Source organism: Meles meles, chromosome X (assembly GCF_922984935.1).
Source record: "Meles meles chromosome X, mMelMel3.1 paternal haplotype, whole genome shotgun sequence".
Lineage (NCBI taxonomy): Eukaryota > Metazoa > Chordata > Mammalia > Carnivora > Mustelidae > Meles > Meles meles.
The window spans coordinates 121642747-121658485 of record NC_060087.1 but is presented as its reverse complement, the minus strand read 5'-3'; positions in this window follow the sequence as shown (position 1 = coordinate 121658485).

Genomic DNA, 15739 nt, shown 5'->3' with positions numbered 1-15739 from the left:
ATCTGAGACTAATATAACCCTATGTGTTAACTATACTGGAATTTAAAAAAAGAATAGAGTATAAATGTCATATATTTCAGGGAAATATGCCAAACTGACAAAAGATACAAGGAAATATGCCAAAATGACTATCAATAATGGTTTCTCTGCTTATATGTTGCTACATGTGGTGGGTCTTTTTTACCTACGAATGTGGGCTTCTCTCATATATTTGTTTTCCCTTTCCTCATAATCCAAGCAGGTAGTTAGGACCTCTATAGTTTTTTGCCTCAAGTATTTTCTGTAGAATCCAATACCAAAGCAAGTTAATAGTTATGGACATGTTCTATTGTTTATTAAAGCCTAAACCCACTGAAAAGCTATAACTAGATTTACATAAGTGGAGTCAGGCAAAGAGAGAAAGAAAAGTGCCTTTAAGAGTAGTGAAGGGAGAGGAGGGAGATTTTCTTAGTTTGGGGAAGATAGATCTACAGGTCTAAGATAACAACGACTGGTACATCTCTTAGAAAAGGAACTCTGTGAAGATGGCAAGATCCTACATGTGGACTAGCAACCTCCATTACTGTGATGGCCAGAAGAGAGGTTAGTTAATCCTACATTTCCCTTTTTGACAGCCCCTTAAATCCTGGTACTAACATAGGAGGATAAATTGAGCCCATAAATGATAGAATTTTCTGCCAACACATATGGAAGAAGCCTTGGAGATAAAATTATGTTAACTCAAGAGAAATAAAATATTTTGATTCATTCTTACTTATGTATTTCCCAAAGTTTCTGCAATGATTATGTATTGATTTATCACCAGAAATGAGTCAGCAACAATATGAAACCAAATAAAATATGTCCACACTAATCTCAGATTTCAAACTTGGGTTGGACCTCTTGATGACCAACCAAGACCAAGGGACATATTTTTTGGAAACAAAAGGTCGATAACTCACATCTGTGATCACATGCATGATCATCTGTGATTATCACAACAATCCTACCATGTTGACAGAGTTGCTATTATAATCCCTATTTTTCAGATAAGAAAATTAAGACTCATGATTAAGTACCTTGTACAGAATTATAGAAGTTGTTAGAGTCACAATTCAAACCCAGATTAAGGGTTTACACTGTGTAGTAGTGAGAAGAGCGTAAGTTACAGAGTCAGAGAAATTTAGGAGCATATGTTTATTCCACTGTTTCCAGCTGTGTGACCTAGTTTCTGATCTGTAAAATAGGATAAGAGCTCTCCCATAAAATGAAGCTGTAAAGATGAAATTTGACCATGTTCTTAATACACCTAGCATATACTAAACACTCCAGTTAATTCATTTTGCCTCTTCCATTTCCCAGGTGTTCTGATCCAATATTCTGACACGATTGAGTTTCTGCATTTCTCAAAGCACAGTTGCAAGCATTCAACTGGAAACCTTGACAAAATCTTCCTGGCCCTATTTCTGTTTTACTGAATCAGAACTTCTAGGGGTGAGGCCCTGGAATATGGCTTTTTAATGCTTCTTAAATGGTTCATGCAAAGAGTAAAGGTTCAGAACCACTGCAATGCATCTCCTATACCTATCTTTCTTGCGATATAGGGACATTTATGTGCCAGAGCATATCTTTGGTAAATATTCATCTCTGTTTATCAAATACTCAGAAAAGACTGTAACAGATGAAATCCCTACCCAAACACTTAAATACAAGTCCGTTATGCTAGTTCAAGGAAGAATTCTCCTCCAGTGTTTTCTCTTTTAAGATTGACAGTAGGCTAAAATATGTCATGTGTGTTTCTTCAGCACCTGCAGGCCAAAGTCCACTTAATGGTTTTACAAGGAGACTTATCTGGTCCTTAGCTTCATCCAGGCAAGTAAGATAATTTGGGATTTTAACTTCCATGCAAGGTAATATGAATAAGGTGAAATCAACAGCAAGTAAAGTGCTAAAAAAGCTCACAAAATTTAAGTGAACCCTTAGAACAGTAAGAAGAAAGAGCCCAAGTAGCCATACAGCATTAATCATTTTGTAAGGAGTCTTAATGACATGAGGTGTTTCTATGAAAGTGGTTCTCAAATTTTAATGTTCAAAAGATTGACGGAGGTATTCGGTAAAATGTAAATTCTGATTGAGAGGTCTGAGATGGGTCCCATAATTCTATACAAGCTCCCAAGTGATACCAAATCTGGTCCCTGGATCACACTTTGAGTAACAAGGGTTTTTTAAGGCCCCAGTGACCTTAGGTAGTTACACTTATCTCCATTTTCCGGCTAAGGAAACTGAGTCTCAGACATTAAATATTTGTCTAAGTTCACATAGCTATTAAATGGAGGACACAGACTAAAAACAAATGATTTTTTTTTAAAGATTTTATTTATTTATTTGACAGAGAGAGAGATCACAAGTAGGCAGAGAGGCAGGCAGACAGAGAGGAGGAAGCAGGCTCCCTGCAGAGCAGAGAGCCCGATGCGGGACTCGATCCCAGAACCCTGAGATCATGACCTGAGCCGAAGGCAGCGGCTTAAACCACTGAGCCACCCAGGCGCCCCTAAAAACAAATGATTTGACTTCAGTTTATTTTCAGTTATAGCAATGTTTAATTATCATTGTATAACCAATGACTCTCATCTCCTCTAGAAAAAGATATAGAGATGAGAGAAAAGTAGACACTTGGTGAATTTGTTGAATCGATGCCAAATAAAAGGAAGACCCTATCATTTTGTTGTTTGGTTGAATTCTATTTTAAACTGAAAATCTATTCGTGGTGCAGGTGGTAAAACTTTTTTTTTTCCTGTTAATTTTTTTAATAGGTAAAAACAAAGCACAGAAGATAGTTTAAAGAAGAAAAGTTTTTTAACTGCTGTATGCGAGGAATTGCACACCTGGTAGAAATGCTATAGATATGATTACCAGATCAGACAGTCCTCAACAAATGGAATGCCAGTAGCTTGTTGAATTGATTATGAAATGAACCTCCATAATGTTTGTCACCATTTTCCTACTGGTTTTAATTTCTAAATCGGCAGTGCTTCCCAGAGAACATGGCGTCCCTCCATGCCATTTGCTTTCTCAGAAAGCAGCTTTCTTTTCTTTTTTTTTTTAAGTTTTTAAATTTATTTATTTTTTTCAGCGTAACAGTATTCATTGTTTTTGCACAACACCCAGTGCTCCATGCAAAACGTGCCTTCCCTATTACCCAACACCTGTTTCCCCAACCTCCCACCCCTGACCTCACACCAGACAGAATGGCTAAAATTAACAAGTCAGGAAATGACAGATGCTGGCGAGGATGCGGAGAAAGGGGAACCCTCCTACACTGTTGGTGGGAATGCAAGCTGGTACAACCACTCTGGAAAACAGCATGGAGGTTCCTCAAAATGTTGAAAATAGAACTACTGGGCATTTACCCTAAAGATACAAACATAGTGATCCGAAGGGGCACGTGCACCCGAATGTTTATAGCAGCAATGTCTACAATAGCCAAACTATGGAAAGAACCTAGATGTCCATCAACAAATGAATGGATAAAGAAGATGTGGTATATATACACAATGGAATACTATGCAGCCATCAAAAGAAATGAAATCTTGCCATTTGCGACAACGTGGATGGAACTAGAGGGAATCATGCTTAGTGAAATAAGTCAATGGGAGGTGGTAAAACTTTAAGAGAAACATGTTTTCTTGGGATTGTTCATTTTTTTTCCAAGCTTGTCTGGTTGAGTGTAGTCACATCGATCACTGCATCCATTCAAACAGCATTTATTGAATACCTAGTCTATGCAGGGAATGATGTGGGGTTACAACCAACATTAATACCCTCAAGAAGCTCAGAATCTTCAGAGGAAGAGGGAGATTGAAGACTATTGGGATAGGAAATATGAGTGATGAGGATGAGCAAGAGGTATTAAGGGGTATAGAGGAGGAAGGCTGTAAAAGGAAGGAGTTTAAGGAAGACTATGTGAAGAAACTGGCATTGGAGTTGCATCTCAAAGGATGACCTGGTGCTTGAAAGGCAAGGTTATGTAATGGCATTATATATCACAAAGAGTCTGAAAGACATCAGAGAAAGCAGGGACACATGAATGAGCATGATTCAGGGCTAGAGGTATTTCAGGATTACTGAACTTACAATTTATTCAGTAGAGAATGTTTCTCAAACTGTGGTCCTCAAACACATGTGAGCACTCAAGGCACTTTTAGGGGTCTGCAAGGCCAGAACTATTTTCAGAATTATATGTAGACATTATTTGCCTTTCCCCCTGGGTTGACATTTGTACGGATGGTGCAAGGGCGATGGGCGTAAAACTCTTATCATCTCAGCCCAAATCAAAACTAACACTAGAGTGTACTACAAAATGCACTAGTTATCTTGTATTCTTCACTGTCAAATAAATACTCAGAGTAGAAGAGAGAAGAAAGGAAAAAGAAAGACAAAGGAAGGCAGGAAAAGGAAAGGGAAAAAAAGAAAAGAAAAGAAAGAAGAGCCACTTGCATTGAGGAATGTCCTTAACAAAGTAGTAAAAATCACTAATTTTATTAAATTTCAACCTTGAGCATACATATCATTAACATTCTACATGACTTCTGCAAACTGAAGTCTGATGGTTATCTCTAGGAAAAGCATTTGTGTGACTGGGTTCTTAGCTGAGCTATCTGACTTGTCCATGAAACATTGTTTTTACTTGAAAGAATGATTGACAAAATGGTCATTCAGATTGGGTATTTGGCAGATAATTTCTCAAGAATGAATAAAATAAGCCTATTGCTTCAAGGAAAACAACTGATAGTGTTTATTGCCGATAATAAAATTCAAAAATTCAAAGTTCTTGGTGAACTTTTAAAAATTCAAAACTCTTGGGGTGCCTGCATGGCTCACTGGATTAAGCCTCTGTCTTTGGCTCGGGTCATGATCTCAGGGTCCTGGGATCAAGTCCCACATTGGGCTCTCTGCTAAGTGGAGAACCTGCTTCTCACCAACCCCCCTCTACGCCTGCCTCTCTGCCTACTTGTGATCTCTCTCTCTCTCTGTCAAATAAATAAATAAAGTATTTAAAAATAAATAAATAAATAAATAAAAATGAAAGCTCTTGGTGAAATTTAAAATTCTGGAAAATTCTTCAACACAGTGAGCTTGACAGTTTCCCAATACCTAAATATTTTTCTAATGAGATTGGTGATGATATTAACAAATGCAAATTTTTGATGTTTATAATGTAAAAGGCCAATATTTAAAAAATCTGCATAACTTAGTGAAACCAAAAATTTTTAAATGACCAGTGCTAGTGAAGGAAATAGTCAACAAAACTAAGAGGCAACCCATGGAATGGGAGAAGATATTTGCAAATGACATTATAGTTAAAGGGCTGGTATCCAAGATCTATAAAAAACTTCTCAAAATCAATACCCAGAAAAAAAAATCCAGTCAAGAAATGGGCAGAAAACATAAATAGACATTTCCCCAAGAAGACATACAAATGTCATGACACATGAAAAAATGTTCAACATCACTAGCCATCAAGGAAATTCAAATCAAAACCATGATGAGATACTGTCTTACACCAGTCAGAATGGCAAAAATTAACAAGACAGAAAATAATAAATGTTGGTAAGGATGTGGAGAAAGGGGAACCCTCTTACACTCTTGGTGGAAGTGCAAGTTGGTGCAGCCACTCTGGAAAACAGTATGGAGGTTCCTCAAGATGTTAAGAATAGAGCTACCCTACGACCAACCAATTGCACTACTAGGTATTTACCCCAAAGATACAGATGTCATGAAAAGAAAGGGCACATGCACCCCAACGTTCATAGCAGCAATGTCCACAATAGCCAAACTGGAAGGAGCTGAGACGCCCTTCAGTGGATGAATGGATAAAGAAGATGTGGTCTATATATGCAATGGAATATTACTCAGCTATCAGAAAGGATGAATACCTATCATTTATATCGACATGGATGGAACTGGAAGGGATTATGCTCAGTGAAGTAAGTCAAGCAGAGAAAGACTATCATATGGCTTCACTCATATGTGGAACACAAGCAATAGCACAGGGGACCATAGGGGAAGGGAGGGAAAACTGAATGGGAAGAAATCAGAGAGGGAGACAAACCACGAGAGACTCTGGACTCCAGGAAACACACAGGGTTATAGAAGGAACGGGGTGGGGGAATGGGGTAGCTCAATGATGGGTATTAAGCAGGGCATGTGTTGTGATGAAAATTGGGTGTTACATGCAACTAATGAATCATTGAACACTACATCAAAAACTAATGATGTACTGTATGTTGGCTAACTGAACGTAATAAAAAACAAATGACCAGTGTTTGGTGTGACAAAACAAGGGGAAGGGATTGGAGGGATGGGTGAGCTTGGTGGTTGGTATTAAAGAAGGCACATATTGCATGGAGCACTGGGTGTTGTACATAAAGAATGAACCATGGAACACGGCATCAAAAACTAATGTTGTATTTTATGGTGACTAACATAACACAATTAAAATTAAAAAAAAAAACAAAACTATGCATGGATAAAGCGTCTACTTAAAGTGTGGGACAGACCAAGGAATTTTAACTAAACAGAATACAGAAGTTCACCGACATGGCCCAAGAGTCCATATGGCAACTAGCTTTTAAGTACCTACCACTTGTTCAGTTTTCGAGTATCAAAGAAGAATAGCCAAAAATATCTGAAGAAGCAAATAAAATAATCCTCCCTTTTCCAACTACGTATCTGTGGGAGGCTGGATTTTTTTTTTTAATTTGCTTCGACCAAAACAATACATTGCAACAGAATGAACGCAAGACCACATATGAAAATGCAGCTGTCTTCTATTAAGCCAGACATTAAAGAAAATTATTAAAAAAATGAAGCAACATTACTATTCTTGCTCACTTTTTGTATGTCTTGAAAAACAGTTATTTCCATAAAATATTTATTTTCAATTATCATGGGATTATTATAGTTACTTTTATTTTAATTTCTAAAATGGCAAATATCAATTAGATATGGCCCACATAGACAATAGATCTTTTTGGTCCTCCGTAATGATTAAGAGTGTAAAGGGATCCTAAAATGAAAAGTTTGGAAAGTTGCTGCTGTAAATGATAGAAAGCAGCTGAAGGGTTTAAAGCAAAGAAGGGTCATGGTCAAATATGAAGATTAGATATATTACTCTGGCTGTGCTCTTAATGGCTATTTACAAAGACTGAGTGTGCAGGGTATCTTATATTTGGAAGAACACCCTCTTATGTATTACAAACATTAAACATGTCCAGGCCATAGCAAGATAGTGGGCAGGTCACTTTTCCTGTAAGAAACAATGTGACTTTGATCTACAAAGGTTAAATAATTTGCCTGTAGTCATTCAAAATAGTCATGCAAGGATATAGGAACTCCGATGTGTTTGACTCCAAAAATTGACATTTTTTCTAGTACACTGTACAGTTTTAGCCTACAATTCATTACGAAACATAAGTACTTCCGTCACTCTGAGTCTGGTGAAGTTACCCTTAGCGAGGAGTTTCAAAAGTTTCTCTTTCTGTGTCTTTGCTGGACATTTGCATACTGGGTCCCATAGTGACCAGAAGAGCATCTTGATTCCAGGGGAAGCACATAACAAGTCATTGAACAAAAATTACTTGGACAAGTGACATTTTTCTATAGCACAGACCATCATGAGAAAAAGAAAGTAAAGTTGGACCCATGAGCTCCCTAACACACACACACACACGGGCAGGTAGAATACACACATATCTGCAAAGGGGTAATTGTATTAGTTTCCTGTTGTGTCTGTAAAAAATGACCGCACACTTAGTAATGTAAAACAACACAAATTCATTATTTTACAGTTCAGAAGTCCTACACAGTTCTCACTGGGCTAAAATTAGGTGTCAGTGGACTATGTTCCTTCTAGAATCTCAATGAGAGAATGTTTCCTTGCCTTTTCTAGGTTCTAGAAACTGCCTCCATTCCTTGTCTCATGCTGCCCTTCCATCTTCAAAGTCAACAATTCTATCACTCAGACCTCTGCTTCCATCATCATCACATCTCCTTAGACTCTGATTTTCCTGTCTCACTCTTTTAAAAAGATACTTGTAATAACTTCCTGAATAACCCAGGATAATCTCCCCACTTCAAGGTCAGTTAATAAGTCACCTTAATTCTACCTGCAAACTTAATTTTTATTTGCCATAGGACATGGCATATTTCAGGTTCCAGCTAATAGTAGGAGGACATGCTTGGGGCCATTATTCTGCTCACTACCATATGTTTTTTTGTATTGCTTATGTTCAGTTTAAAAACACAATACCAACTTCACCTTACTTCACGTACACACACACACACACACACACACACACACACACATACTGTAAGTAGTTTTCAGTTTGGGCATTTTTATTTTCCAATACTATACAGATGTCAATCCAAATTATGTTGCTCCCCCTTTTTTTCCTTCTGACTTAGTACTACCCAGATATGCAGACCTGGATGACAAGAAATTGATTGTCCTTAATCCTGCTGAGGATGAGTTACTGCTAATTGGTTCTTTGAACAGTCCGAATGAGGTGAACTTCTTTCAGTTTACAATTGATGGGGATAGATTTCATGTCCTCAAAATTCATAAAGATTCTTGGGGTGTTTTCTTTGATTTGGTGCATTTTCTCTTCATGTAATCAGCAATTTTTTCAGACCAGACGTATTAGTAGGAGAGAAGATGATGCCTTTGTCCTGAATAGACGTGTCTGATCCCCTTGGGACAGTTTATGATGTTACCTGAATAAGAGACTGATTCTTATTCAACAAATCTAAAACATGACAATGGGTTTCCTTTCCCGATTAAATGATCTGCTCGTATGGCTTTGATTGCCGTAGATTTTTTTTGGTTCCACTTTTGTTACAATAAAAACTTAAAAAAAAGTTAAAAATGTTTTTTCATTTTTTTTTGTTTAAACCACCTCAACAATTTAAGTGTCTACACAATACTCTATCAAGTGGATACATGCACCTCGACACCCTAAACTTCCTTGTCTTTGTTGGGGGGAGCGGCATCAAGGTTGTTCTCAATGTACCACTATATACACGAAGTTCTGCAAGGAGCACCTTAGAGAAAGGTTTCCCACTTTGTCACTAGTGACAATACTTTGCTGTTGGGGCTATCCTGTGCCTTATAAGGTGTTGAGCAACATCTCTGGCCTCTACCCATCAGCTGCCAGTAACATTCTCCCAGTTGTGACAAACAAAATAGATTCAGACATTGCCAAATGTCTCTGGGCGGGGGGGTTGGGGGTGAGGTGGTGGGGTGGGGGGGTTTGCCGGGGTGGCACGGGGTGTCTTGGTTGAGAACACTGTCTTAAAACATATTTGTTCCTCCGGTTAGATAATTTATTTGTGACAGATTTCCAGGATCAGAATTTATGGGCCAAATAAAAGTATTTGTATGGGTCTTGATGTATTGCTAAATTACTTTCCAAAAAGGTGTGCCCTTGTTCCCTTCCCACCAGTAAAATATGAGTGACCCAATTCTGTAGTAACTGCAGGGGCCTCGGTTAATATCACTTTACTTTTGTTAACTTGCTGATACAAACTGGACGTTACAATCATTATTATTGTTATTATTATTTTAATTCAGTTTTTTTTCTTTAAACCAGTAAGAATAAAATACTGTGTATGATTATTATTTGCTTTGTTTTGTGAAATATCATTTCAAATCCTTAGCATGTTATAAGGTTTCTGGGAGTAGCAAAAGGAGTAAGACAGACAGCAGAAGAGTGCTTGGACAGAACTGGGGTAGTCTTTTTGAAATGAGCGTTAATTCAATAATTGAAAAAATGTGGACTACATTTTTTCAAGATTTTGCTTTTATTTAGAAAAAGGAAATGTGTGAGGTGACAATTAAGATTTATGATTTCCTTCATTTGTGGAGAGCGTATGTCTAAATTTTTAGAAATTGCTTATCTAGCATACACCACAATATCTGGTTGATCATGTTGCAAGTTTAAACAGATTTTTGTAAATTAATACCCTTTGGAGATTCTGAAGTTCATGTCGTTGTTCCTTGACAACATTGTAAACTACTCACTTGCAAAAGATTTTTAAAAAATAATGCCTCTTGTATTGTATTCATGAAAATAAGGAATTTTTCATTTTGCGTATGATAATCAGCAATGTATTTTTTTCCTCAGTGTAATTTAATTATTTATTTCTTTTCTTTTCTTTTTTTTTAATGTTGTGTTAGTCACCACACAGTACATCATTAGTTTTGGATGTCGTGTTCCATGATTCATTGTTTGTGTATAACACCAGTGCTCCACGCAATACGTGCCCTCCTTCATACCCATCACCGGGTTCAGCAATGTCTTTAAAACAAGGGATGGACTACCTTTCCTACTTACTTTTGAAAAATGCTCCTCTTCCCTTCCCTCGTCACATCACTACTAGCATTTTCTTCTTTCTGCTTCCTAGAACAAGTCTGACAATAGTCAAAAAAACACCTGCTAAGCAAATATAATTGATCAACTCTCTTCTGCCTGGTGGACCTGACGATGAAAGACTGAGACAGTCAATCTATACAGGGATAGGGATAGAGAGACACACTGAATGTACCCTTGTGTGGATCTCAATTTCCTCATCTACATGTTGAGAGATCTCAAATTCGATAATAGGCTCAATTAGTTCAGTGAGGCAAGCATAGCCCTCAGACTTCCTCACTGCTTTACTCTAGCCTGTTTATTATTGGAGAGCTAGAATCATTAATAAATTCATCCTCAAATTAGACAACAAACATTAGAGAAAACATTTACAAGGTTCAATAGGTTGTAAATTCTGTCTCCAGTAATGATGAGAATTTGAGGCACCTGAGTGGCTCAGTTGGTTAAGGGTTCAACTCTTGGTTTCAGCTCAGGTCATGATCTCAGGGTTGTGAGATCGAGCCCTGTGTCAGGCCCGGCATTCAGCAGGGAATCTGCTTGAGATTCTCTTCCTTTTCCTGTCCCTCCCCATATGCTCTTTCCCCGTTCATGTTCTCTCCCTTTCTCTCTCAAATAAATAAAATCTTTAAAAAAGTAATGATGAGAATTAATAGTAAATAGAGTGGTTACATAATCCCTTTCATAATTTTCCTCTCAGTAGCTTTTTTCATTAGCCAATACTGTTGATGCAGTATTATGCCGAATTTTGTGGCCTTTCAGTTAAAATTCAGTCCCTGAAGATCGACTTAACTTAAATATGGAATGTTCGTATAATGTAACTCCGAATTGCAGCCAAGTAGTCTTTTAAACTATAGTATTTCATTTTTAGAAGAAAAAACACACTGTAATAACTAGGCAATCTTGTTGAATCTTCTGCTGTGATGTTATTTCTGCCCTAGAATGATCACTTGTCTTCATTTTGCCAAGTTTACTGCCCCAAAAGGATACAAAAAAAAAAACCAAACCACAAATTGCTACCTGCAACAAATGTTCCAGTAGATTTAATATCTCCACTAAGGCAGCTTCTAATACTAGTATTGGGTTGTTCCTTTAAGAAAAATTATCCTTTCATTTCTCTTGTCTTTTATTTTTCAGTAGCTGAGTCAAGCAGTTGAATCAGACAACCTGTAGTCTTTCACTAACGAACAAATGAGAAGCTGAAACCCGGGGCCAATGACCCATACTTCTACCCATTAACAATCTATGGAATGCTCTCGGCTATGTGTTGCAGCACACCAGTACACAGCAGAGCAGAAAGTAATTACAGGGCACAGACATTTATGCAAGTGGAAATGTGCGTGAGAGGCAAAGGACCATATTACCCAGGGAAGTCTCTGCCTCTGGATGATGGCAGGAGAAAAGAAAGAGAGATTGGTTTCTGGGGTCATCTGAATGTTGCCCTGGAGACAGAGGGAAGCATGAGGTCATATCTTAAAAGCTTTTATCATTTCCTCATTTTATGTAGCACCAGGCTCTGGTAGATAAGAGCAGCATATCTTCCCTTTGTCTTCTAGAAGCTGGAAAAATATGGTGACGAGAAAAAAATACGTGATATATGCTAAAGAGCTCTGTTGGAGGAATGTTTGGGCAACTTAAAAGTGCTAAAACCCTCAGCTTCTTCTCTGTAAATAAAGATCAACCTGGTTGATTGAACATTTCTACACTCTCTTAAATTCCATCTATCAAAGTCTATACGGAGGGAAACCTCTGCCTTGAGAAGGATATAATCCCCATTTCGGCATCATTTGACTCTGGGGCTTTTGGTTATTCTCACATTCTAAACATCTGTTTTTGTAATATTTGTACTATCCTGACAATGCAATAAGCAGTGGGTGCATTAGGTCAGCTCATTTTAGGCATTCTGCATTTCTAAGCTAAACTGCTAGTGGGCTCCCATCTGCTTAATAACATTGCATTTAAAATTACACTGGGAAAAATTTAAAAAAAAATGTTGACAATCCTGGGCAAACTTTAACAGAATGCCTTTCTCTATTCCATCTCCTTGAAGGAGTTCCAGGGGATTAAAGGGCAACTCTGAGCTTGTGGCTTTCTGTAAAGCTTGAGAATTTTACTTCCTGTTCAGATTCCCAATTATAGCATTGCAGGTCCTTAAGACACAATCAGGTCTCCAAGGTCAGTCTGCCATCAGACTTCTGGGTAACACTTAACTAGAAAGAGCATGAGCTTTGAAGCAAACAGACATGGATTTAAGCCCTGCATTTTCCACTTACCTGCCAACGTGATATCAAACCTCTACAATTTTGTACATGAGTTCCTTGTATGTAGAATAGAAATAATATCCTTTAATAACCTTCTAGAATACATGTGAAGGGCCAACTTAATGATAAAAATGAAAAGCAACAGGAAAATACCTGACATGTGAGAGGCCTTCACTAGTATTCATTAAGTATACAATGCAAGAATGACTGTGGGATGTAGCTGTGCTAATTCTCACTTTATGGATTAAGAAACAGATTCAGATTGTGGGTTTTGGAAGGGAAGGGGGTGGGGGGATGGATGAGCCTGGTGGTGGGTATTAAGGAGGACCCGTATTACTTGAAGCACTTGGGGATGGTGCATAAACAATGAATCTTGGAACACTGAAAAAAATAAATAAATAACAATAATAATAAAAAAAACCAGATTTATTTATAAAAATAAAAAAATAAATAAATAACAATAATAATAAAAAAAACAGGTTACTCGTCCAAAGTACACAGTTTCTCAGGCCATTAACCAAAGAGATGTTCACCGCTTCTCTTTTTCCCTTCAGTCCTCCACCCTCTTGATAACTAATCCATTAGCAAGATCTGCCCTAAATCTGATCTGCAATCCTGCTATTTGTCACCATCTCCGCCATAACAACTTCAGTCCACGTCTCTCACTTTATCTCTTACTGAGCTTAGTTCAACAGCCTCCTAACTGGTCCCCCCCACTGTACCTCTCACCTGCCATCTTCTCTGTTCTTGACACAATCAACAGGATAAACCATAAATGAGACCATGCCACTTCCCTGCTTGACTCATCAATGGCTCCATCACACTTAGATTCCAATCCCAATCCTTAGCAGAGACCTCAGGACTCTATATTCCCCCATCTCTGTCTGCACCACTAATTTAGTCTCTTCCGACTCTTCCCCATGTTCATCCTCTCAATCAGAGGCCTCATTGTAGTTCCTCATGCAGCCACAATTCTTTGCTGCCTCTGAGCTTTTCCGTTTGCTACCCTTATGCTTGGAAGATGCTGCCACTAGATCTTCACAGTTTCTCCTTTCTCATCCTTTCTCAGATCACTGATCAAATGTCATCTCCTCCATAGGCTGACCAGCTTATCTAAAACAGCATCACAGCCCCAGTTTTCTATAGACTCTTCACTTGTCTTACTTTCTTCCTAGTCCTTACTACTATCTAAAATTACCGCACTATTTACTTAATTTTTTTACTTGCTTATTTTCAGTCCCATCCTATTCCCCCCAAAGTCATGCCTTTTCAACAAAACAAAGCCAAAAACATCAACTTAAAAACAACAACAACAACAACAACAAAGCAAACCCAAAACACAGATATTTAAGTGGAAGGGGGAAATTTCTGTTAAATTCATATTATCTTTTAAACTGAACTAGCACATTCATTTGATCCCAGCCAACTGATTAGTTTTCCAATGTAGAAACAGTCTAAGGCAGGCATTTTTACAAAGCATTCACACCCTCAGGACACTATTTAGCAAGGAGGAAATCAGCCAGCTTTCTGCTCACTCGGGAATCAGGAGTAGGAATAGCATGGATGATTTCCTCTCATTTTGGCCATTAGTTGCAAACCTCCTGCAAGTCTTTTGCCAGAGCTACTAATGAGAACCCAAATTGACTGATCTGATCTTCACCTCTCTCTCCATCCCTGAGCAATGCATACTGGCGGTGCTAAGGAACAACAAAGTTCTCAATGCAAAATCACAGGAGGCCAGAGGAAGAAGAGAACAGAGATTCCTAACTTGTTGGCTAATAAGGTTTGTATTTTTCATCCACTTTCTTGGCTAGGAATGTGAATATGTAAAGCCTGGTATACTTACTCCTGAATGTGTGCTGATAGAGGGAGGTGACCAGCCCAGTGGGAATCAGCAAGAGATAGAAAAGTGGCTCAGGGCCAACCCTGCCATCTAGACAACAAAAGAAACCAAGCTGTCTAAGTTTAGGACCAATACACCTCATTCACCAGTACCTTAGTGGGGGTGGGGAGGGTAGAAATTCACATCAATTCCATAGAGCAGTAAGGTTTGTATGCTCTTGGCATTGCTGTATAAAATAAACTTCTTAGTAAAGGCTGTCACTCATAGTGGTTTTATTTCATCAATTCTGAACAAGACATATCTAACCAGTGGCTGAAGCCACTCCCCAGACTGGATATATGGCACTGGTAGAATGATTGCTGAGTAGAAGCCTTTTTTGTCCGGACCACCTTCACTTCCTGCTACATAGGCCCTCATGACCAGAGCCATACCAAAGCTCATAGAAGCTGGGAAGAGCTGGCTTTATTTAGCTTATGAGCCTGCAACTGGAATTCTTATATTGACCAACAGATTTGGAAATGCTATTTGACACAAACCCAAACATGCTGAAAAACTGTCAAAGGGAACTTGCTCACCAATAATGGTGTCTTCCCAGATATAAAGAAAAGAATGGTGTGGATTCTTTATTTATGAACTGCGTAGTGCTTGCCTCTACCTGAGCAATAATTCTGAAAAGTGAGAAAAAACGGTTGGGTGATCAGCTAATTCATTTGGAGCTCTGAGTTCTCCAGTTTGGTCACGTACAATGAGCAAAGAAATTAATAGTAGGTCAGACTCTGTGCTGTGTTGGCAAGACAGCCTCAGAGTCCCAGATTTCTACCAATGTAAGATTTACACTGCTCAGCAGACACTGCAATGCACCTCTTCTTGCATTTCTATTTAAACAAGTGTTTGGATAAATGCTCTGATGTCACTGCTCAAAATAAAGACTGCCGCAAGACCCAACTGCAAGGATTTGTTTAACATTCTGTGCACATATCCCTGCAAAGCCAGCACATTTCCGAAGTTACTTCATAACACAAACCTTCATTACAAGAGAATAGTTATATATAATATACACTATATATGTGAAGACAGAATTGGAGTTATGCAGCGGCAGGGCAAAGAGCGAGTGGCAAAGATGGCTCACAAACCACCAGAAACTAGGAGAGAGGCATGAAACAGATACTTCCCCAGAATTTTCAGAAGGAACTATCCCTGCTGTCAGGCTCCTCACCTCCAAAACTGTG